Source organism: Pyrus communis, chromosome 5 (genome assembly GCF_041283825.1).
Source record: "Pyrus communis isolate YQ-2024b chromosome 5, ASM4128382v1, whole genome shotgun sequence".
NCBI classification, from domain to species: domain Eukaryota; kingdom Viridiplantae; phylum Streptophyta; class Magnoliopsida; order Rosales; family Rosaceae; genus Pyrus; species Pyrus communis.
Window position 1 is genome coordinate 17755107 of NC_142569.1, and position 24497 is coordinate 17779603.

At 37.4% G+C, this 24497-nt stretch overlaps 2 long non-coding RNA genes across 6 annotated transcripts; one reads left to right on the top strand and one right to left on the bottom strand.

The window, feature by feature from the left end:
- Nucleotides 1-11573: 11573 nt before the first annotated feature.
- Nucleotides 11574-14200, top strand: LOC148696907 (uncharacterized). 5 transcript variants are annotated; one of them, XR_015962045.1, is made up of 7 exons: nt 11574-11783; nt 11914-11956; nt 12095-12170; nt 12555-12668; nt 12754-13236; nt 13321-13398; nt 13531-14200. It is a non-coding gene; the product is annotated as an uncharacterized LOC148696907 (long non-coding RNA). The 5 variants fall into 5 exon arrangements; XR_015962044.1 differs by having other exon boundaries at nt 12966-13236; XR_015962043.1 differs by having other exon boundaries at nt 12095-13236; nt 13531-13775; nt 13978-14200.
- A 3501-nt stretch (nt 14201-17701) lies between these two features.
- Nucleotides 17702-19784, bottom strand: LOC148696908 (uncharacterized). The gene is made up of 4 exons (XR_015962047.1): nt 19618-19784; nt 18964-19522; nt 18789-18862; nt 17702-17862 (listed from the first exon to the last, which is right to left on the bottom strand). It is a non-coding gene; the product is annotated as an uncharacterized LOC148696908 (long non-coding RNA).
- Nucleotides 19785-24497: the final 4713 nt, after the last annotated feature.

Sequence of the window (24497 nt, forward strand, 5' to 3'; positions counted from 1 at the left end):
CAAACACAGGCATCAATCTTGTGGTTTCTTAATGAAGCTGTGAAGGGGCCTTTTGACCAATCAATTTTGTCGCAGCCGCCTCTCGTTGCCCAGCTGTCGCCATTCCATAGGCTGGCTTTGTTAGATGAAGTCAAGCTCAAGCTGTTTGTACAGACAGCACAGCAAGCATTTGTTGACTCATGAACAGCAGGGAAAGGAATGTGCATGTGCATGTGTGCTGTACGAAGTCTTCCCATGCGTGCTTGGTTACTGTTAAAGCATTTTCCCATATGTGTTGTCAGAAGACGGCAGATGGTGCTGCTGCATGTGTGTGTGATGTTACCTATCTGCTGCATGTGTGTGTGCTGTTACCTAGTAGTTTAATGTGTAAAGGTGTATAGATTGTGCTGTGGCATGTGTGTGCATGCTGTCACTTACAGTTTAATCTGTAAAGTTGTTGTTGTGGTGTATATATCAAAGCCTTCCCGTAAGGCCTAAATATGAGAGATTTTGAAGTATTATAATTGAGATCAGAAATTCTAACATGGTATTGAGCCTCTCATTGTCTAACGACTAGATCCTGTTTGTTTGTTTTTTTTTCCCCACGCTTCAATGGCTGAAAACAATGTCAGTTCTTCCACCAACCCACCTACCACCAATCAGTTTCATCCGTTTTCCACTATTGTTAATATCAAGCTTGACAGAACCAACTACCCACTGTGGTTGGCTCAAATTCTCCCAATTCTCAAAAGTAGAGATCTGATGGGGTATGTTGATGGTACTTTGGTGTGCCCTCCAAAAAACTTGCCTGGTGCTACCACTGTCAATCCTGCATACAGTGCGTGGATTCAACAAGATCAAATGATCTTGAGTTGGATAAATGGCTCCTTGACAGCGTCTGTTTTAGCTACTGTGGCAAGCAAGAGAACTGCGCGTGCCACTTGGGAAGCTTTAGAGCAAAGGTATGCCTCCACTTCTCAGAACAGAATTTTGTTCCTGCGGAATGAGTTGCTGCAGACAAAGAAAGGTAATCTTTCTGTTGCAGATTACCTGGATCGCATGAATGCGATTGCTGATAATCTTGCTCTCGCGGGTCAACCGGTCAGTGATGATGAACTCATGCAGATTGTGTTGAATAATCTAGGACCTGCATTTGAGATGACAGTAAGTGCTGCTCAAGCTTGGGATACCCCGATCACCTATCCCACCCTTGAGGCACTTCTGTTGACAACTGAACGACAAATGGTGGATCAGAATAATTCCTTGGCTGAACCTGCACCTGTCAACGCCTTCGTTGCCACTAGAGGACGTGGAGGTGGACGATCGTGTGGGAATGGAAGAGGAATGTCTTCCTTCACCCGTGCTTTTCTGTCAAATCAGCGTGGCAACAATCCTCGCAATCCCACCAATCAGCGCAACCAGCAGTTTAATGGTGAGAAATCCTCTTTTTCTGGTGAGCGTATTATTTGCCAAATATGTGGCAAACCAGGTCATCCTGCGCTTGATTGCTTCCAAATAATGAATTCTGCTTATGAAGGTCGGATTCCTGCTCACAAACTCACAACCATGTCCTTCTCGCCTATTACTCTCAACAAGCAATCCAATGGTACCTGGCTGTTAGACAGTGGTGCGAATGCACATGTCACTCCTGACCTTCAAAATTTGGTTAATCCCAAAGAGTACACTGGTAATGAAACTATTGGGGGTGTAGGTAATGATTCTGGCATCACTATTTCTCATTTTGGTTTCCAACAACTAAATACTAAAGCTTGTTCTTTTGATTTGAATGACGTTCTTCACTGCCCAACTGCTTCTCAAAACATCATATCTGCTCATAGGTTTACTTTAGACAACAATTGCTACCTGCTAATCTTCCCATATTTTTTTCTTGTTAAGGACCTCAAGACTCGGAAGACGCTTTTCCGAGGGAGATGTGAGAATGGGTTATACCCATTTCCAAATGGCAGTGGACGGTTCCAGTCTTCAATGTCAGCCTTGGTAGGTGTACGGTGTTCAGTGCAAAAATGGCATGCTAGACTTGGTCATCCTGCCAACTCAATAATTAAGTTTTTAATTTCCAATAAACTAGTACCACTTCATGGTACTCCGCATGTAAGCTTTTGTGAGTCATGTCCCTTAGGAAAGAGTAAAAAGTTACCTTTCAATTTGTCCGAGTCTGTTTCTACGTCTCCATTGGAACTTTTGCACTCTGATGTCTGGTCTTCTCCCGTTATTTCTAATGAAAATTTTCGTTACTATGTGTTGTTTGTGGATGACTACTCTAGGTATTCTTGGATTTTTCCCATGAAAAATAAAAGTGAAGTTTTTGAGATATTTGTAAAATTTAAAGCCACTGTCGAGAACATGTTTAATCTTGCCATTAAAACCTTTCAATGTGATGAAGGGGGGGACTATAAAAGTCGTGCTTTTCAACAGTTTCTTTCTGACAGTGGGATTTCACAACGTTTTTCTTGCCCAAAACATCCTGAACAAAATGGACTTGCAGAAAGGAAACATCGCCATATTGTTGAAACCAGTATAGTTATGCTTTCTCAATCTCACGTTCCTAATCAGTTTTGGTTTGATGCTTGTTCTACCGCTACGTACCTGATAAATCGCATGCCAACAAAACTTTTATCCAATATGTCACCTTATGAGAAGTTGTTTAAAAGAGTTCCAAAGTATGACATGTTGAAAGTGTTTGGTTGTCGATGTTTTCCATGGTTAGTCCCATACACACAACATAAACTGCAACCAAAATCAAAAGCTTGTGTTTTCTTAGGTTATTCACTGAATCACCAAGGCTACAAATGTTTGGAATTGTCCACAAGATGAATTTACTTGTCTCGCCATGTCCTATTCGATGAGGACTCTTTCCCTTTTAAGGGACTCACATCTACCTCAGAAAATGTCGTCGATTCAGGTACATTTAACTCTCCCGTGGTATTATTTAATTTTGATGATATTAGCACGTCTCCTTTATCTCACTCACCTAATGTACCTGCTATTCCTCTCCGTCAAAATTGTCCTTCTAATGAAATTCTTTCCTTACCCTCCACTGCACCGTCTGAACCTGTCCCCAATCCTCCAAACACTACACAGTTTCAACCTGCCCCACCCACCGCACCTACTACACCCGTGTCGGCCTTACCTCTGTCATCACCCATACCTTCACATGAACAAGCTGTGGTATCCATGGAATCAGTACAAGTGCTGTCATAAAATAATGGCCATCGAATGACTACACGATCAAAGTCTGGCATCCAAAAACCTAACCCTAAATATGCTATGCATGTAACTGTTGACCAGTTTCCAATTGAACCGACTTGTTTCAGTCAAGCTGTTAAGTCTCAGGAATGGAGAAATGCCATGGTACAGGAATTTAATGCGCTACAACGATGTGGCACGTGGAGTTTGGTCCCGTTTCATCCAAAGATGAATTTGCTCCCAAATAAATGGGTGTTCAAATTGAAAAGACGTGCAGATGGAACAATTGAGCGCTATAAGGCTCGCCTTGTTGCAAATGGTTTTCATCAGAAGGCTGGTGTGGATTATAATGAGACTTTTAGTCCTGTGGTTAAACACAGCACCATTAGGCTTGTTTTAAGTCTTGCAGTTTCCAAAGGTTGGCCAGTTAGGCAGCTTGACGTCCAAAATGCGTTTCTACATGGTTTCTTGAACGAAGAAGTTTACATGCGTCAACCGTCGGGTTTTGTTGATCAACAGTTACCCAATCATGTTTGTAAACTTCAACGGAGCATTTACGGTCTTAAACAGGCTCCGAGGGCATGGTTTCAGAGGTTTTCAGATTTCCTGCTTCAACTTGGTTTTCAGGAATCAACTTGTGATTATAGTTTGTTTGTGTTCAACCAAAAAGGGGTGTATCTTATCCTGCTCATCTACGTGGATGATATTCTGATTACTGGCAACAGTTCTTCTCACATCATTCAGTTAATTCAAAAGCTGGGTACTTTGTTTTCCATGAAGGATTTGGGACTACTTAATTATTTTTTGGGTGTAGAGGTTAAGTACGATGGAAATCGAATGCATTTGTGCCAATCCAAGTATGCTCTTGACTTATTGTCACGCACACATTTCACTGATGCCAAACCGATTTCTACACCCATGTCTTCTGGTCAAAAACTCAGTGCATATGTTGGAGATCCGTTTGATAAACCAGAAATGTATCGTAGTGTTGTCGGTGCTCTACAATACTTAACGATAACTCGTCCCGATTTATCTTATGCAGTTAACCAAGTATGCCAGCTTATGCATGCTCCAACAACTCTTCACTGGATGGCAGTCAAACGGATTCTACGATACTTGAAGGCGACGCATAGTCATGGTCTCCTTTACAAGCCAGGTACTACCCATCTTTCTGCTTTTTCAGATGCGGACTATGCTGGGAATCCGGATACTCGGCATTCAACTGGGGGGTTTTGTATTTATCTTGGTCAAATCTGGTTTCATGGAGTTCAAAAAAACACAAAACTGTTTCTCGATCGAGTGCTGAGGCCGAGTATAGGCAACTTGCCTACACCGCAGCTGAGTTTTCGTGGTTGAGGTCTTTATTTCGGGACTTGCAGTTACATCTTACTCGACCTCAAATATGGTGTGACAATGTGTCTTCAATTGCTCTTGCTTCCAATCCGGTGTTCCATTCTAGAACCAAACATTTAGAGGTTGATTATCACTATGTCAGGGAGAAAGTGGTTCGTGGTGAACTGTTGGTTAATTATATTTGTTCACAAGATCAGCTTGCAGATTTATTTACCAAAGGTCTGTCTTCGTCTCGATTCAATTTGTTGGTGTTCAAGCTTCCAGTTGTTCCTCAACCTGTTAGCTTGCGGGGGGGTGTTAGACGAAGTCAAGCTCAAGCTGTTTGTACAGACAGCACAGCAAGCATTTGCTGACTCATGAACAGCAGGGAAAGGAATGTGCATGTGCATGTGTGCTGTCCGAAGTCTTCCCATGCGTGCTTGGTTACTGTTAAAGCATTTTCCCATGTGTGCTGTCAGAAGACAGCAGATGGTGCTGTTGCATGTGTGTGTGCTGTTACCTATCTGCTGCATGTGTGTGTGCTGTTACCTAGTAGTTTAATGTGTAAAGGTGTATAGATTGTGCTGCGGCATGTGTGTGCATGCTGTCACTTACAGTTTAATCTGTAAAGTTGTTGTTGTGGTGTATATATCAAAGCCTTCCCGTAAGGCCTAAATATGAGAGATTTTGAAGTATTATAATTGAGATCAGAAATTCTAACAGGCTTTGATGTTCATTGGCTGCCACGTTGGAAATGCTACCTTTGTCTGCATGGTTTCTGTACACTCTAATAGGAGCCCAATCCGCTATAAATCTACAAGCAGCAAAAGTACACCAAATTTTTCCCATAAATTTATTTTGTGTACTTAACAAAATATGTAAAAGCAATACTAAAATGAAGTAGTACTGATCAGATTTGATGGATGGCTTTCCATAATATGGAATGGAAGTCCTTTGTTGGATCAAACCATAGATTGATCCTCTCTTCCCAGTGTTTATCTGGAGGACATATGGTTTGCCTTCCACATTGCCAGGGAACTCATAGTCTACCTCGTCACGGTTAGGTTGATTAGATGTCAACTGCATTGATTAATTTCAAGTTGATCATATACAATCCATTAGTTATTCAGTCATTAGCAAAAATGTTCGTTTGAGGAAAAATGGTTGTTTTTAGCTTATTAATAGTCCACAACTGTGCCTGCTGAATGGCCTGGTACTAGTTTAATCTGCAAGTCAATTTGTCCAAATAAAAACATCTGGTTTGAAGCAAAACCAGCGCCCAGGGGAAACGAAAAACATCATCATCGGAATTCCAACATGCTATAAGCCAAAATTAATTAAGAGAGTTTATGAATATTGATCATGTACCGGATTCTTGATCAAGCTTTAAACTCATTGTCTTGCCATCAGCTGAAGTATTTACATGGCTAGGAGACCATGTGACAAAGAAATCTTTGTTGAAGTCCCCAATTGAAACAACGGAGGCATCTACGATGCGAATCGATATCAAGTAAGAAAAAGCCCAGTGAAGATGATAATCCTATTATTGTCGGTCATGGTTTTGATTCTGGTTTCTTGGAGGAATACATACATACATACATACATATATATATATATATATATATATATATATATATATAGGTATTGATTGCATGGGAGGCGGAGTGGAAAATGCATAAACGTGCTTTTCTATGAGGAAGAAAATGGGCAAGTTTAATATCTGTGTTCGTCTTTTATTTGTGAGAAAATTCAAGCAATGTTCTTCGGCTCAATTGAATGTTGAGAAAAATTAGAATACACAACTCTAGCACAAGTGTTGCAAAGACAATACAAGTAAACAAATTACTTGTATTACACTCACAAAATATTACAATATAACAATTCTTAAAGACACAATTTAAAAGCTATGACACTCTCTCACTTTCTAGAGACAAACTCTAAATCACTCACTCCACACAAAACTACTCTTGCTTCTCACTCTCACTTGGTTTGCTTGCCTACTTGCTACTCTTACTTTCTTACTTAGTTGCTTTCTTCCTTCTTAGTTTTTAGTTTATCTCTTCTTAGTTACTCTTTCTTGGCTCATTTTATCCTAGCAATAAGTTGTTCTAGACTTTATTAAAAACAAAAACATTTTTCTAGATTTCTAGTTCTTTACACAAACAGCCCACCGACATGCGCTTCACATTTTACTAACCTTCTAGTTATACTTTGGTGCTAGAATTGTCTAGCATTTTCAATGCATGCACCGCCACTTTACATGCATATTTGAACTAGAACAATCTAATTCCTTTGTACCGACTAATCTTAATAAGTTGGTGTTAATCTTTAACATTGAACTTTTGGTCCATGAACTAATTCATGAGTATTAGTCTTTCAATTACTCACAGTGCGGAGTAATAGTCATTTTGAGTAGCTATTGAAAGTTCTATCCAAAATAAGAGTTTTAAAGGGGTAAAAAATTGGAAGTTCTAATTAGGGTAAATCTTAGTTTCCTATCCTTAAGTTTCGTGGTTTTCAACATTTAGTATATAAAGTTTTTTTTTTGTCCCAGAGTCATACCTAAAGTTTAGGACAGTCTCATACATCCGTTAGTCTGACAGTTAAATCTAATGACGTAACGCTTATGTGGACAATGATTAAACATCACGTGCCATTAAGAAGTTCACTTGGAAATTAAAATCATTTGATTAACTATTAAAAACTAAAAAAATAAAATCATTTTTTTTTTTTTTTGGCATGAAGGACGCACCCCTTACCTCCCTCACCTTTCTTCCCCGCTCTCGTCTTCCCCCAACCCAGATCCCACCTCCCTCTCTCTCATCCCCATCCGCACACTCCCCCGCCTCACCTGCTCCCTCGCCACTTCCGCCTCACCTTGCTGAGTTGCTGCTTGGCGTCTCTGAAATTCTCGTTGTAGAACCTCCGGCCGGCTTCGAGTACTTGGGCTCGGCCGTGGCCACCCGCTTCTCAGGAGTATCGAGGCAAAGAAAATTCACAACAAATGATCGCGAAGAAGTATTCGTCCCAAAATAACTAATTTTTACTGAAATTGAACAAAGTAATACTGCCAATCAAGCTTTCCTCTATCCATAACATTAACAATCTTAAACTAATTTCAACTGTCAAGCAAGACTATTGTCAAAAAGTCTCCAATTCCCAATTTTTCGAAACGAAATAATGTTCAAGCCACAAGAACATTTCACAAACACACAACAAAAAAGGCAGACCTTTACCAATTTCCACACAATAGAAAGCCCCAAATTTATTTACTTTTCACAAAAGAACCAAAAAAAAAAACCCTCCTTTTCCATTGAATCTGCTTCTCCTGGTGATTAATTTGACGCAAATCGACGACTCACACAGCACAGAGAGAGAATTGCAGCAACAAAGAGTAAATTTCAAAGGTCACTGAACCGATCCCAAATCGAGTACTTGCCTTGTTTCATGTGATGTTGAACTCCTGAGAAGAGGAGGAAGTGGCGAGGGAGCAGGTGAGGCGGGGGAGTGTGAGGTGTGGGATCTGGGTTGGGGGAAGACCGGAACGGGGAAGAAAGGCGAGGGAGATAAGAGGTGGGTCTCCATGCAAAAAATAGAAGGGTAAAATTATTTTACCTCCTCGGTCATCAATTTTAATTCATTATAACATTTTTAAAACATTTCAATTTAATACATTTACTTATCATTTTATTTCAATTTAATATATCAGTTAGAAAATCTGTTAAGTAAACCTGATAACGTGGTAAATATAGAATCCATATTTATGCTAATGTGGTTGCCACATTTGTGCCACGTGACAAAAAAAATTATTTTTTATGCATTTAAAATATAATAATATTTACCTTTATATATAAAAAAAAATTAAAAAATTAAAAAAAACATACAAACCCAGAAAACCCATCTTCTCCCTCCCCACCGTACCCCTCCACCTCCGATGCTCTTCACTACCACCATGTCCAAACCTCTCCAACTCCTCACCCGGCCCAGGTCCCACCCCTCTCTACCCTCTCTCCTCCTCAACTCCCAGCTCGGCTTCATCCCCACCGAGCCCAACAAGTGGAGGGAGTGTATTTGATTTGGGGGTGGGCTGCTCGGGTGGGTAGGAGGGGTGGGGTGGGGAAGACGATGGAGTTTATGGTTTTTTTTTTTATTTTATATAAATTAATTAATTATTTTAATATTTTAAATTTTTTATTAAGTGTTTAGCCATGTGGCACGAATGTGACAACCACGTCAACACAAATGTGGATCTCATATTTGCCACGTCATCACTTAACAATTTGCTTAACAGCTTTTCTAACGGATGTATGAAATTGAAATAAAATGATAAGTACATGTGTGAAATTAAAATGTTTTAAAAATGTTGTAAGGAATTGAAATCGAACCTAAACCTAAGGGGATAAAATGTAATTTACCCAAAAAAATTAAATGATTTTATTTTTTTAGTTTTAAAGATTTAATTAAATGATTTTAATTTCCACGTGGCGCCCAGTCATTGTCCACATGGACGTCACGTCATCAGTTAACGGAAGACGTAACAGCCAGACTAACGGATGTATAAGACTGTCTCAAAATTAACACTTTAGCTATGACTCTGGGATGAAAAAAACTTCATGTACTAAATGTTAAAAACCACAAAATTTGAGGGTAATAAACTGAGATTTACCCTTCTAATTATATTTCCCAAAAGGACTAGTGTTTTATTTTGTAATAAGTTCAGGTACTATTACTCACATGTTTATAACTCAAGCACTAAGACTCCAATTAGACTAAAATTTAGGGACTGGTCCAATTATCTCTTTAGTAGTGTAAAATATTGTTGTTGGATAAAATTAAAAAAGAAACAAATGCCAGCATCTGCTGATGGACTCTTGGAGGCGAAGGAGCCCAAAAACTAATCTGATCTAGTTTATCATCGCAACTTCTCCTAGGCGGGCGGTTCCAGCAATGACCTTGGAAAGGTGTTTCAGCTGTGGTGTTCTGTAAAAGCGGCGGAAGTTGTCTGAAAAGAGGGTTACAACATCGTCAATCTTATGGGTCTTTACGTCCGGTTCCATAGCTGCAACCGCGTCTTTCCAAACGAAAAGGTAGTGTTTCACCAGGACTAGGAAATTTGCTAAAATTAAGAGAGAAAAGAATAAAACACTGTAAACAAAGGAATTTCATTCCTACATGGATATGAATAACTATAAGCTGCAGTCCTATAAATAGAGCATTGACATCCAAGAATTGAATATCGACCATTTATTTTCGGTTTATCAAAATTTGGGAAACTACCTCTCTTTGAGAAGCTTGTTCCCTTTCTTCAAGCTCAAAAAACTATTACCTCTTGAATTCTTCAAGACATCAGACGTTGAGTATCGTAGGTAGCACAGAACACATGGTGATATCTTGGAGATTGTTGTAAGGCGCCTGAATTTAAGTGATCGAATGCGCTTAGCTTATCATGCAAGTCTTGGGCGTCAGTTTGTATGCGGGGAGACGTCCGTGGTGCTCAAGAGCTCCCCTGGTTATTACTTCCTCGAATCTGTGACGACCGCATGAGGTTTCTCAGCCCTTTCGATGGCGGCAAATTTCTCAAGTTGAGGGTGCCAGAGCCAATTCAAAGAGGGAAGTTATTTGGTTCTAGTCAAGGGTGGTTATTTATGGTCAAAGAAAAGCAAAAAGATATGTTTCCATTCAACCCTATTTCGGGAGCCCAACGCCAACTTCCATCCTTGACAACAATTCCATCTTTCCAAAATTTTGTAGAAACAAAAGAATGGAAACTTCATGGTGTCTCCAGTTTCTGCATTCATACTGTGTTATCTACCACAGATGTCGATCATCCAGGATGCATGGTGGCGGCAATTTTTTATTCGCATAATGTATTGGGTTTATGTAGACCTGGGGACAAAACATGGAGTGTCCTTGAGGTATTAGATGAAAATGAGGGTCATGACCAGTTACTGTTTTCCAGTACAGGAAAGCTATACTCTTTGGTGACTAGTGAAACTAAGAATGAGCTTATTGTAGCTCACAGCTTACAATTTGGAGATGATCATGCAGTGGACTTGATGTTGATGTATGATAATATCGAACCGATTGAACCAGACATTTATCATCACGAGTGCTACACAGTGACGTACAATGGCGCATGGAAGTCCTTATTGGAATCACCAACAATGAAGTCCTGTTAATCCATAAATGGCATCATATTTTTCAAGCTCCAAGAAACGCGGACAATGAGGATGGTTATGATCAGGTGGAACCGAACTTTGATGATAATTATCAAGATGACCAGGATGATGAGGAGGAAGAAGAGGAGCATGGCAAATATTTCAGTGACAATGAATTTGACATTGATAGCGAAGACGAGAATGCTGTATATTTTAACGACAATGAATATGACATTAATAATGAAGATGAGAATGCCGTATATTCCAACGACAATGAATCTGACATTGATGACAAAGATGAGAATCCCAAATATTATAGGGCAAGTTGCTTTCGAGTATTCAAAATTGACCCCCTAAAAGTTATAGATTTTTATTGGCTAACTGCAGAAAATCAAACTTTAACTTACCAACCAAAGATCCAATTTTAAAGAAACTAAAATAAAATCATGTAAATATGAAACGCAAAAATTGAATAATGAAACTCGATGGCAGGATTTCACACTTACTTGCGTGCGCGGGGACAATTTAGGCCAAGTTTTGGTGTGTCTCTACATGTTTTATGGTTAAATAATGTAATAGAGGCAGGTTTAAATCTTGTAAATGATATGTTTATAACCAATTTATTCATCCACCTTCAATTTATATCTCTAATCTCTAATATTAGAAAGCAAGAAGACTACTTTGGTGTCTCAAGGCTTCACCAAAAACTTTTGGATTAAAACACCCTTAAAACAAAAAAAAAAAAAAAATCTAAAACTGATAGAATTTGATACATATAAAAGCGCAAGGGCAATTTTGTCAGAAAAATTAAAATTTGTTAATAAAAGATAATAAGGAGAGAAAAAGGGAACGTGCTGATCAAACTCCTCCTCCATTTTAGGAGAGATAATAAGAAAATAAAAAACCAACGTGGGAAGATGGGCGGAGAAAAAGTTGGATAATTATCTTCCTATTTTAAAAAATAAGAGATCATTATCCTCCTAAACTGAGCGGTTATAATTTTAACACGTTAAAAAAAAAAATTGGTGTTCAAATTTGAAACTGCAATTAGCAGTTGCAATTGGTTTTATTCCTTTCCCGCAAAAACTAAATCGTCTTCACTCTCAGGTATATTACTTTGAAGTTTGATTTATTTTTAATTTCCCTTGTTATCATTAACTCCAGATTTGATCAAATATATAGGGGTGAACCCCCAGTGAATGATGCGTTTTCAATATATGAGTTGGTGGTTTCACAGGAAAAATACGGAAGAGGGGCAACAAATAGTTCCATTCTTTTGGGTAACTTCGTTTAAATTTTTTTCCTCCTGTCCATGAATTAATTTTAATTAATTTAGTATAAATGTTTACTTATGGTTTCTGGGAAAATAAAAGTTTGAACTTTTATTTGTGTAATCAGTTTTGAAGTTTGTTTCACAGGGAAAATATGGAAGGAAGAGAAATAGCGGAAGAAGAGGGAATCGAAATAGTATTGAGTCATCCTTTTCTATTTTGGGTAACATAGTTTCATCCCTTTTCATTTTGCCTTCTGTCCATGATTTTGGTTTTAACTAATATAAACAAAATGTTCATTTTTTGTTCGTTGGTAATTAAAGTTTGAACCTTTTCTATTTGTTATAAACTTTTAAAAATTGGGTTCATGTTTTCTATTAGTTATAAGCAAGAAGAAGGAACCAAATGGTCAACCCTTTGCATTTATGTTTTCTATTTTGTTATAAACAAAATGTCTTATCTGCACATTTGTCTTATTTAATTTGTTCAATTCTATTGGTTCCTTTAATTCATTGTGGAGTTTAATTATCTCAATTTGTTCATTTATTTTGGATTAATTATTTTTACTTGACTAATTGTTGGATTGGTTGGTTTTTTATATGGTAAGGTGTTGCGTTTCTTAGTGGATTAACTTCATACCTAATCAGTTCATGATAAGAAAACATGGGATCCTCACAAGGCATGACATGACCACGGCTTCATGTATAAACGATGCAGTCTGGTAAATTACACATTTATGTTTGTCGATTCACCAAATTCTCTGTCAAGTCAGTATTTTCATTTTCTTTGTTTCTTTGAATGTGTAGAAGGATAAAGATTTGAATGGAAACAGAGCCACAGATAAAGAGAATCACTTTCTCCCTAACTTTTTCTTCGTCATTATGTGTTCTCGAATCTGTAATTTGGTCTAATAATATTTAGTAATTCTGTATAGCTATTTCATGTTCTCCACTACGGAGTTTTTTTGTGTGCTAATTAATGAATTTTATTTGTCTTTGTTTACGGAAAATGTCTACAGCAGCAACGTTGATATTCCGTATGCATATCTTGGCGGTTGGGAAATCGACAAGCAGGAACTAATAAGTCAACTTCACACCTATTGCACTTCGAGAAGGGGAATTCTCCAGTCTAATGTTGTTGCTATTTTGATCCATATATATGAATAAGAAGGATGATACGAAATGTGTTGTTGGTTGGGAAAGAGAAGGAAATGAAGCGAAACAAAAAGGTTATATGGAGACTCTACTGATGTTAATAATTTTGGAATGTTAGCAAACTCAAGATTGCAGGTTGGCAATTGGTGGTGCTAAATGATTTGTTAGATTCATTCAATAGCAATTTTTTATTTTTCCTTATCAGTTATCGTTTTAAAGGGTGAAAAAGAGTGAGGGACACTGGAAGAGTGGAGAAAGAGGACAACAAAATGGTTCCTGCTACTTTCAATACTTTGGGTAAAAGAAAAACGGTTTCATTCATTCAATTTGATTGAACTTTTCGTTTTCTTTAGTTTCTCTTGCTATATCTATAGTCTATATGTTTCTTCTTTATGTGTTTCTGATTCTCATATTGTGTCTCTTTTGCAGAGCATGTGGTGTGGAAACACACCAGCGGGGCCTCACACACGAGTAGATAGTGTTGATTCTTTAGTCACCAGAGAGATTAACTGGTAAGAGGTTTTAACAGGGCTTCGACAATATTGTGTGTGGTACTAATAGATGGTTCTCCTCACTTTCCATGTCGAACTCAAATGTGGCTGTAACCTAAGCCCCCAAATTCCAACATAGCATGCAGGAACACTAATGGTTTCCTGTGTGATCTTCATACAAAGGTACAGAGAACTAAATATGGTTAGTTTACTTTTTGGATGCTTAAAATATAATTTTAGCCAAGTCCCAACATGAGGTTGATGTTATAAATTTTTGGACTCCATTTTTAGAAAAAATTGGCATTTTCATCAGATAAGGTTCTTTTTATTTTGGATTGTGGGACGAAATTATTTAGACACTAACGCTTGAGTGTTTGGAAAATAGGTGCAGGACATATGAGCATTTTGATCAAGAAAGAGCTGCTACAATTACTATATTATTTGACTTATTGTATAGTACTTCAAAGAGGAACGTAGAGACAATTATTTCTCATTAGAGTAACTCTGTAACCGATTCAATGGATTATGTACAATTCTTTCATTCTAACTCTTCAGATTGTTTTTTCCTTTTTATTACACAATGATAGATTCATTAATGATGCCATGTACAACTCTTTGAATTTGTAAGAGCTATATATGTAAAGTTACATTGACTCTATCAAATCATCATACAATCAGCTGTTTATTAAAAATATTATATTTTCTATTTTTAAACAAATGAAAAACATCTTAAGAGGCGCGTAGCGTCCGTGATTAAAAAAAAGCTTGGTTTAAAAAGATAATGTTAATGAAGCACGAAGCAATTCTTGAATAGACTAACTTATGTAATTATATTTGAAAAAGAATTTGTAGTTTGATCGCAAACAATTTGAAGTAGCAAAAAAAGAATTTGTAATTTCATGAGGAACCATTAATTCACCAAGGATTTTGTGACATCCCACATCGCCCAGGAGAGTGATCCTTATATGTATATTCTCATCCCTACCTAACACGAGGCCTTTTGGGAGCTCATTAGCTTCGGGTTCCGTAGGAACTCCGAAGTTAAGCGAGAAGGGGGCTAGAGCAATCCCATGATGGGTGACCCACTGGGAAGTTGCTCGTGAGTTCCCAAAAACAAAACCGTGAGGGAATGGTAAGCCCAAAGCGGACAATATCGTGCTACGGTAGTGGAGCGAGCCCGGGAAGTGATCCACCCCGGGGCGAGATGTGACAATTTGGTATCAGAGCCTAACCCTGGTCGCGTGTGTGCTGACGAGGACGTCGGGGCCCTAAGGGGGGTGGATTGTGACATCCCACATCGCCCAGGGGAGTGATCCTTATATGTATATTCTCATCCCTACCTAACACGAGGCCTTTTGAGGGCTCACTAGCTTCGGGTTCCGTAGGAACTCCGAAGTTAAGCGAGAAGGGGGCTAAAGCAATCTCATGATGGGTGACCCATTGGGAAGTTGCTCGTGAGTTCCCAAAAACAAAACCGTGAGGGAATGGTAAGCCCAAAGCGGACAATATCCTGCTACGGTAGTGGAGCGGGCCCGGGAAGTGATCTGCCCCGGGCCGGGATGTGACAGATTTGAAGAAGCAAAAAAGGATACGGAATGCACCAAAGTATCTCGAGGACTTTTTTTGTAAACAATGTGAGCCTTTCTTCGTTGGTTGATGTGTGTTATTTTTTCTATGCTAGCTTTTTCATGTAATTTTGTTGCTCAATGTATTCAATTGGGGTGGTTTTTACTTTTCTTTACAGACTATTTGATTTGGTTTGTATCATTGTTTGTTTTAATAGGCACAAGAGACCTATGACTGGCATTCTAACAATTTTTTTTTTTTAATAATCTTAATTATGCTTTTACGTGTAGAATATAATATGACAGGAAGATAAATGTGAAAATTTGCTACTAGTAGAAAATAAAAAAAGAAATCAACAAAGAAATTACACATTATGGATTAATCTAAAGTAAAAATAGAAAGAGCTAGAGCTAGATTACAAATAAACATCGGACATTTAAAAGATTTGAGGGCCACGCAGCGCCCTTAATCAATAAAAGCCTAACAAAGGAAGAAATCAATAGATAAATTCCACATTATGGATTAATCTAAAGTAAAAGATAGAGGGACTTTGAGTAAGAAATTTTGTACGTAGCTACGCGTGATGTAAAAAAGGACTTTCGCACGCACAAGGGATGAAGAACAAGTATGAATTGTTTTTGTAGTAAAGATGTCCTTACGTATGCATAGATGTGAAAGGAAAAAAAAAACTTTAAATGCCGCGCGTAGCGCGCCGTGATGTAAAAAAGGCCTTCGCACGTGCAGAAAGGCTAGTGTAATTATTTTTTAAAAAAGAATTTGTAGTTTGATTGCAAACAATGTGAAGTAGCAAAAAAAGAATTTGTACTTTCACGAGGAAGCATTAATTCACCAAGGATTTGAAGCAGCAAAAAAGGATACGGAATGCACCAAAGCATCTCGAGGACTTTTTTTGTAAACAATGTGAGCCTTTCTTCGTTGGTTGATGTGTGTTATTTTTTATATGCTAGCTTTTTCATGTAATTTTGTTGCCCAATGTATTGGGGTGGTTTTTCCTTTTCTTTACAAACATTTTGATTTGGTTTGTATCATTATTTGTTTTAATAGGCACAAGAGACCTATGACTACCGTTCTAACAAATTTTTTTTTTAATAATCTTAATTATGCTTTTACGTGTAGAATATAATATGACAGGAAGATAAATGTGAAAATTTGCTACGAGTAGAAAATAAAAGATGAAATCAACAAAGAAATTACACATTATTGTCACATCCCGGCCCGGGTGGGACCACTTCCCGGGCCCGCTCCACCACCGTAGCACGATATTGTCCGCTTTGGGCTTACCATTCCCTCACAGTTTTGTTTTTGGGAACTCACGAGCAACTTCCCAGTGGATCACCCATCATGGGATTGCTCTAGCCCCCTTCTCGCTTAACTTCGGAGTTCCGATGGAACTTGAAGCCAGTGAGCTCCCAAAAGGTCTCGTGCTAGGTAGGGATGAGAATATACATATAAGGATCACTCCCCTGGGCGATGTGGGATGTCACAATCCACCCCCCTTAGGGGCCCGACGTCCTCGTCGGCACATACGCGACCAGGGTTAGGCTCTGATACGAATTGTCACATCCCGGCCCGGGTGGGACCACTTCCCGGGCCCGCTCCACCACCGTAGCACGATATTGTCCGCTTTGGGCTTACCATTCCCTCACGGTTTTGTTTTTGGGAACTCACGAGCAACTTCCCAGTGGGTCATCCATCATGGGATTGCTCTAGCCCCCTTCTCGCTTAACTTCGGAGTTACGATGGAACTCGAAGCCAGTGAGCTCCCAAAAGGCCTCGTGCTAGGTAGGTATGAGAATATATATATAAGGATCACTCCCCTGGGCGATGTGGGATGTCACATTATGGATTAATCTAAAGTAAAAATAGAGAGAGCTAGAGCTAGATTACAAATAAACAGCGGATATTTAAAAGATTTGAGGGCCACACAGCGCCCTTAATCAATAAAAGCCTAACAAAGGAAGAAATCAATAGATAAATTCCACATTATGGATTAATCTAAAGTAAAAGATAGAGGGACTTTGAGTAAGAAACTCTGTACGTAGCTACGCGTGATGTACAAAAGGACTTTCGCACGTGCAAGGCATGAAGAACAAGTATGAATTGTTTTTGTAGTAAAGATGTCCTTACGTATGCATAGATGTGAAAGGAAGAAAAAAAAAACTTTGAAAGCTGCGCGTAGTGCGCCGTGATGTAAAAAATGCCTTTTGCACGCACAAAGCGCGTGCAAAAAAGCTAGTGTGATTATATTTGAAAAAGAATTTGTAGTTTCATGAGGAACCATTAATTTACCAAGGATTTGAAGCAGCAAAAAAGGATACGGAATGCATCAAAGCATCTCGAGGACTTTTTTTGTAAACAATGTGAGCTTTTCTTCGTTGGTTGATGTGTGTTATTTTTTATATGCTAGCTTTTTCATGTAATTTTGTTGCTCAATGTATTCAATTGGGGTGCTTTTTCCTTTTCTTTACAGACTATTTGATTTGGTTTGTATCTGACACACCCCGTCCCGAAGGAGGGCATGCTGGCCGTCACGTGAGAGTGACGTAACCATTTGCACAGTTCGGAAGCTTTAAAATATACAACTTCTAAAATGAAACACCCGAAGGTTAGTCCTCATTTGGTCCATTCTGTCAGAACACCGTTGAATTTCCTCGTAGTCACCACACCTTTGCAATTCTTGAACCTGGAGGGGCGCAAAACAAAATTGAGTGGGTCAGCAAAACGAACGTATTCAAAACCTTCTTTTCTCTTTTGCATATACTAACCCCTCGCCGTAAAACAAGTATAGTTTCCCAGAAAATAACATATATACGTATGTATAGATATGCCAGTCATGCTCAAAGATATATCATTCATGCTCATAAATATGCCATTCATGCTTGAGAATATGCCACAACAGAATCTCATAATCAAATATAAATGCTCAAGCGTAATTCACATCAATAACATATAATCTGGCAGCCGGGAGTCACCTAATGTGACATGTACCGCTGCATATAGAGCTCCAATCTCAACTCAACATCTGAATCTGCACACGAGTCGGAACCACCTAATGTAGTCTGTCCGACAGGACTGGGTGTAATATATACGCTCTAGTGCTACGATCACGTGAAGACTGTGCGAATAATCGCGGGTCACCTACGAGTCGGAACCACCTAATGTAGTCTGTCCGACAAGGCTTGCACCTAACTTGGATCCAAGGCGAGCGTGTGGTGCTGGTGAACATCACGTGAAGGACTATGCCCTGGCCCTGGGCGGGAGCACTAACACCGGGGGTGCAGATTATGAGCTCTCTAACATCTCAAACTACTACTGAAATACAAACAGGAATACCACTTACCTTGCACTTACCTGTGCGTCCACAGCACCAAATACACATATATAAATGTATGCCACTACTAATGCATGTGATGATAGTATTTCAAATGTAGCTTATCTGGGCCTCCTCAGCACCATGCAACAGTATGCATAATTATGGTAATGCACATATTAAAATATGATGCATATATGACAGGATATATAATTCGTATTTCTTTTAAAATACTTTTTCGGGGAAATACGTCAAGCATACGTATATATATATATACTGAAAAATAACTGCCCACTCACTGATCACATCGACGTCTCATAGGTCCCTGAACCTCCCCTAGCTTGGTTACATTCTTCCTCTGTATAATTTTCACCTATACAAAAAGTAACCAAATTGACGTTATTTAACGCACATACACCAAACATTCATCTATAACTTTCTCATACGTTGTTCAATTTGGGTGTATGAATATACCACGGTGATCTACACGACGTCACGAACACGTGACAATTTTCAGAACTCAATTTGGAGCTCTCACGCGCCCCCACGCGCCCTGTTCACGCGCTGCCCACGCGCGCGTCTTCTTCCTCGCGTCGCCGGACTGGTTTCGCCGGAGATGGTGTTTTGCCGGAATTTCTGGGTAAATTTCAAAGTGTCATAACTTCTTCATTTCTTAACCATTTTCGACGTACTATATATCAAAATGAAGGTATTGACGAGACGAACACATCCATACCTGCCTTGACCCCTAACTCGGCGTGGATTCGCCGGAAAAAGCCCCGAAAGCTCCGGCCAAACTTTGAACTTGTCGTTCTCCGTGTTCCTACGTCCATTTTTCACGTAATTTATACCAAAATGAAGCCCTAATCATAATCTACCACGTTGGACTAGTTTTAGGGCCTAAAAACAACGGAATCAAACTTTTCCAAAAATACGAAAATTCGGCCGAACTTACAGTTCGTGATCCCGACGTCCAAATCCTTCAAACGAAGCACTCCGAGCTTCCTTAGGACCTCACCAAGCTTCCTACAAGCTTCAAAATCCCAAAAAACATCAATCTTTACGTGTGCATGAACAGTGCACACGCACAGTGAAATTGAAATCCATGTTTTCCGAAGTGAAACTCACCTGAAATTGGTACCATCGTGTTCGTGTGGTCTTCAGGAGTACGATGGTGGTCTTAGATCCTTCGTTGGTATAGTTTTAGGGTGGTTTGTGGGTGGTCCGTGTGAGTTCGAAGGAGAGAGAGAGAACTGACAGAGAATGAGAGATTTGTGAGGGAGGAGAGAGAGAGACAAGATGCAGAAATGGGGGAGAGATTTGAGGGATGTGGGTTCCTACCCAATCCCCAAATCATCAAGTTACAACATATTTTACGCCCCTTAGTCCCGTTTAAGGGCATTTTCATAACTTCACGTCCTCAGAATTAAAATTCCGGGACGGGTTGTGACAGTATCATTGTTTGTTTTAATAGGCACAAGAGACCTATGACTGGCGTTTTAACAAAAAAAATTTTTAATAATCTTAATTATGCTTTTACATGTAGAATATAATATGACAAGAAGATAAATGTGAAAATTTTCTACCAGTAGAAAATAAAAGAAGAAATCAACAGAGAAATTACACATTATGGATTAATCTAAAGTAAAAATAGAGAGAGCTAGAGCTAGATTACAAATAAACATCGGATATTTAAAAGATTTTAGGGCCACGCAGCTCCCTTAATCAATAAAAGCCTAACAAGGGAAGAAACCAATAGATAAATTCCATATTATGGATTAATCTAAAGTAAAAGATATAGGGACTTTCTCACGATGTAAAAAAGGACTTTCGCACGCGCAAGGCATGAAGAACAAGTATGAATTGTTTTTGTAGTAAAGATGTCCTTACATATGCATAGATGTGAAAGGAAAAAAAGAACTTTGAATGCTGCGCATAGCACGCCATGATGTAAAAAAGGTCTTTTGCATGCACAAAGCGCATGCAAAAAAGTTAGTGTAATTATATTTAAATCTTGTCCTTATCAACTAGATTGGTTGTCCAAAAGAATTTTTTAATAACAATATTTTAAACAAATCAACACTTGGTGGAGTTAGATTTGAACTTGGCAACTATAAGATTTGGACTTGGCAACTATAAGATTTGGACTTTTTCAATTAAAATTTATCTTAATACACTCCACATGTTTTTCCATAATAATCTGAAGCCAAAAAGGGTTATAAAAAAAATTTTAAAAAACAAAAACAAAAAAAAAAAATTAAATGAAATTAAAAATTAAAAAAAAAACCAAACTGAACATCCAATCGAAGCAAAAATAGGAACCGAATTCTTTTTGGTCGATTTTGGTTTCAGTAGTTTGAAAATCAAACCAAACCGAATTAAATGTATATTAATTTAAATTTTATTTATTTATTTTGGGTATTCATTTTTGAAGCCAAATTAAAGTAAAATATTAGTCTAATTTAACAGAATCCTAGCACAATTTCAAGCTCAAGTATAAAAGTCTAAAACCAAACTAGAAACACTAGCCTATCCTAAGGGAAATTTTATTTGAACTATATAACCCTTTTTACACCCAACTTACTCTTTACACCCACATTATTTTTATTAAAAAAATCAATCTCTCTTTAACCCAAATTTACTACCTAAACTACCCTCACAAACCCGATTCAATATGTAAATTCATCTTTATATCCATTTAGATAATAAAATCCCAAATGAGTGAATGAAGAATTAAGATTTTGTCATGGCAACCAATTGTTAAAGATTGATTAATCAGCAGCATCAATTTGTTTATTGGGACGTCTTGATATAGGCACCTCGTTTTTTAATTTTTTTAGACTAAATATACACTCATTTTGAAAATTTGATCAAACATTTTCCTAAAATTTTGGTTATTAATTTCAATTTTTCACATAAGTTCAATTTCGTTTAGAATTTTAGTTTTTCACAACTCTTCCTGGACATTTTTTTTTTCTTTTCCTCTTATCCCTATATTTATGCATTTATTATCCATCTCTATGCATTTTTTTTATTGTTTGTTATAATTTTACTTTTTTTTTTTTTTTTTTGTGAATATAGTAGAATATTTATAATAAAAAATTGTCAGATTTTATTATTTAGATGACCCAACACATAATAAAGATTTGTTTGATTATATAGCTACGTCTATTTACCTATAATATGGACACATTTAGTTTTATAGTAGATTTGATTTTTTGTATTTCTCGGTACATTTGGAATGTAAATGTACCAAAAGGGTTATCTGATAGAGACATTTGGTTTTGTTGTACATTTGTGATTTTTTTGTTCATTTGGTCTTTTGGTACATTTAGAATCTAAACGTACCAAAAGGGTTACCTGACAATGGGCACATTTGGTTTTATGGTACATTTGAAATTTTGGTACATTTGATTTCTCTGTACATTTGAAATCTAAACGTACCAAAAGGGCTACATAACAATGGGTACATTTGGTTTTATGGTACATTTGAATTTTTGGTACATTTGGTTTCTCAGTACATTTGAAATCTAAACATAATACTTTTGTTCTCAAATGTACCATAAGTTTTAAGTGTATTTTTTTTTATATCTATACGTGAAAAAATATGCATTGAAGACTTTTTATTGAGACATTTTTTTTTTTTTTAAATACTGATAATAAGGTAATGAGGAATTAGTTAATTAATTTTTTATTTTATTTTATTAAAAAGATATCATTTAATGCGTAGAAGGGGATTGACGAAATTAAATTCCTATATTATAGGCAATTAGTTGCTAAGCTACTTTATGCCTCTATATAAATGCATTTAAATTAATGACATCGGAATTAAATAAATAAAAAATTATTGAGGTGACAATTGATCAAAGCATTTTAATCAAATATTTAAAAAAATAAATAAATATTTAATCTAACAACTATAAAAAAGATGTAGGACATTCTAATTTTCCTTTTTTTCCTTTTTTTTTAACTTTGGCGACGTCGGTTTGTAATGCAAGGCTGTTAGGAAATGATGCCACCTGACTTCTCTTTCTCTTCAGTATCTCCCCCTTCTTCTTTCTCTGGACACGATGCAAACCTTGCATCCCCACATCCCTGACAAACATCCCATCTTCTCTCTCTGGCTACAGCAAGCATCGCTCACATACAAACTCGACATCCCTCACTGGAAACCCACTCAAAAGCTTCCCCAATTCTCCGTTGAGTTACTTAACCTCCTTTCCTCCTCCAACATCTTCTTTCTTTGCAACTTCTCCCCTTCTTCTCTCTCTCTCTCTCTCTTCTTTCCTGCAATCGGTTTTCTATCGGATTTTGTTGCTAATTGGTTTTACATTTCTGGGTTTTCTTCTTTGTTGTTAGTTAAGTCAATCATATACATTTGTATTTGATTTGATTGGGAGCGACAGGCAAGGAAGAGGAAATGGATCTTGCATCAGAATTTTCAGAATTTTTTAAACCAAAATAAATAAATTTCGGGTTTTTTTTTTTTAAATAATTGAATCGAAACCAAACCAAACTGAAAAATTGAACCAATAACAAAACGAATTGAAAAAAAAAAATCAAATCGAACCGAATAATAATTTCGGTTTGGTTTTCAATTTTGACAAAAATCAGAATCGAACTAAACGTAACCCACACCTAAAATCACCAATCCATTTGGAGTTTAACAAAAAAAAAAAAAACTCCACACTATCCCAATACATACAGGCCATAGTGTATAATAATTTAAGAAATGAAAGAGTTTCGAACTCAAGACATATCAATAAAAACTCAACACCTTATCTACGAAAATATTGGACCAATGCAAAATAAAAATGTCCCAATACATACAAGTCAGCCTCACAATTTCCACACTATAGCCGTGATGACATGCCACTTTTATCAATCTGACCTTTGTGGCGAAAAAGCTATTAATTCAAGCTTTGTGGTGAACTCTGTTAGCAATTGAGATCCAAACCCAAATCCTCGTGGTGAAATGTATTGTAGAATTAGAGAATTCAAGACAATGGGTGAAAGGCATTGCAAAAAATTCAATCTTCAAGTCTGCCTTCCGCATGTGAACTTCAAGAGCGGAAGAAACTTAAAGAATCAAAATTCAAAGAAGATTAAGAAAAAAATTTGAAAGGTTGTGTGCTGGCCAACTACGGCCTGCAGCAAACCACACTACCAATTAAAGATAAAATTGAAAGGCATATATGCATTCAGACTGGTACAAATTGATACATGAATGTAAATTCAAGTGAGACTAAGACTCTAATTCATGATCAAAGACGTGTTGACATTGACAAAAACAATGTTTTATTAGAAGTATTAGGATTTCCAAAAGAAATTAAATCATACCTAAAGGCACGACTTCACATTCACCTCTTCTCCTAGCCATTGATATGGTTTTACAGGTTTAGTTTCACTCTTCACATTCAAGCTCTTTTTTTTTTTTTTTTTTTTTTGTAAAATCTAATTTCAATTAAACCCTAACTCATACTAGATGTCCATAGAATAGGATGTAATTTGGATTGAAATGACAAAATTGACCCTCCATGTGATAGTCACGTGAGTTTATTTAATAAAAGACTAACGAAAGTTTGGAGTTGGACCTCAACTGCTAATAAGAGAATGATATAATTTGATACTTTAGAGACTATTAATAAAATTAAATAAATACGTGTATTAAAATATTTCTGGTTAGGATTCAGGGACACACAATTTTGACATCTATTTGAAACACTTTTTTTTGTGAGGCTTACTTCCGTAATGTATTTCAACAATCTAACCGTCAATTTTTTATGACCAAACCACAAAATCTTTGAATTTTGCTTACTCTTATCAAGGGTATTTATGTAATTTCATTTTATGCGGGTGAAATAAGACCAAGGCCCGATGGGTCAGCTCGAGCCTAACCTTATTTTTTGGAACTGGGCTGGCCCGATCCAGTCTTAAGTCGAGCTTTATCTGGCCCTATTTTAAATGTGTAAGGTCTGAACCTTGCGTTTTAAGGTCTTATTACTTTT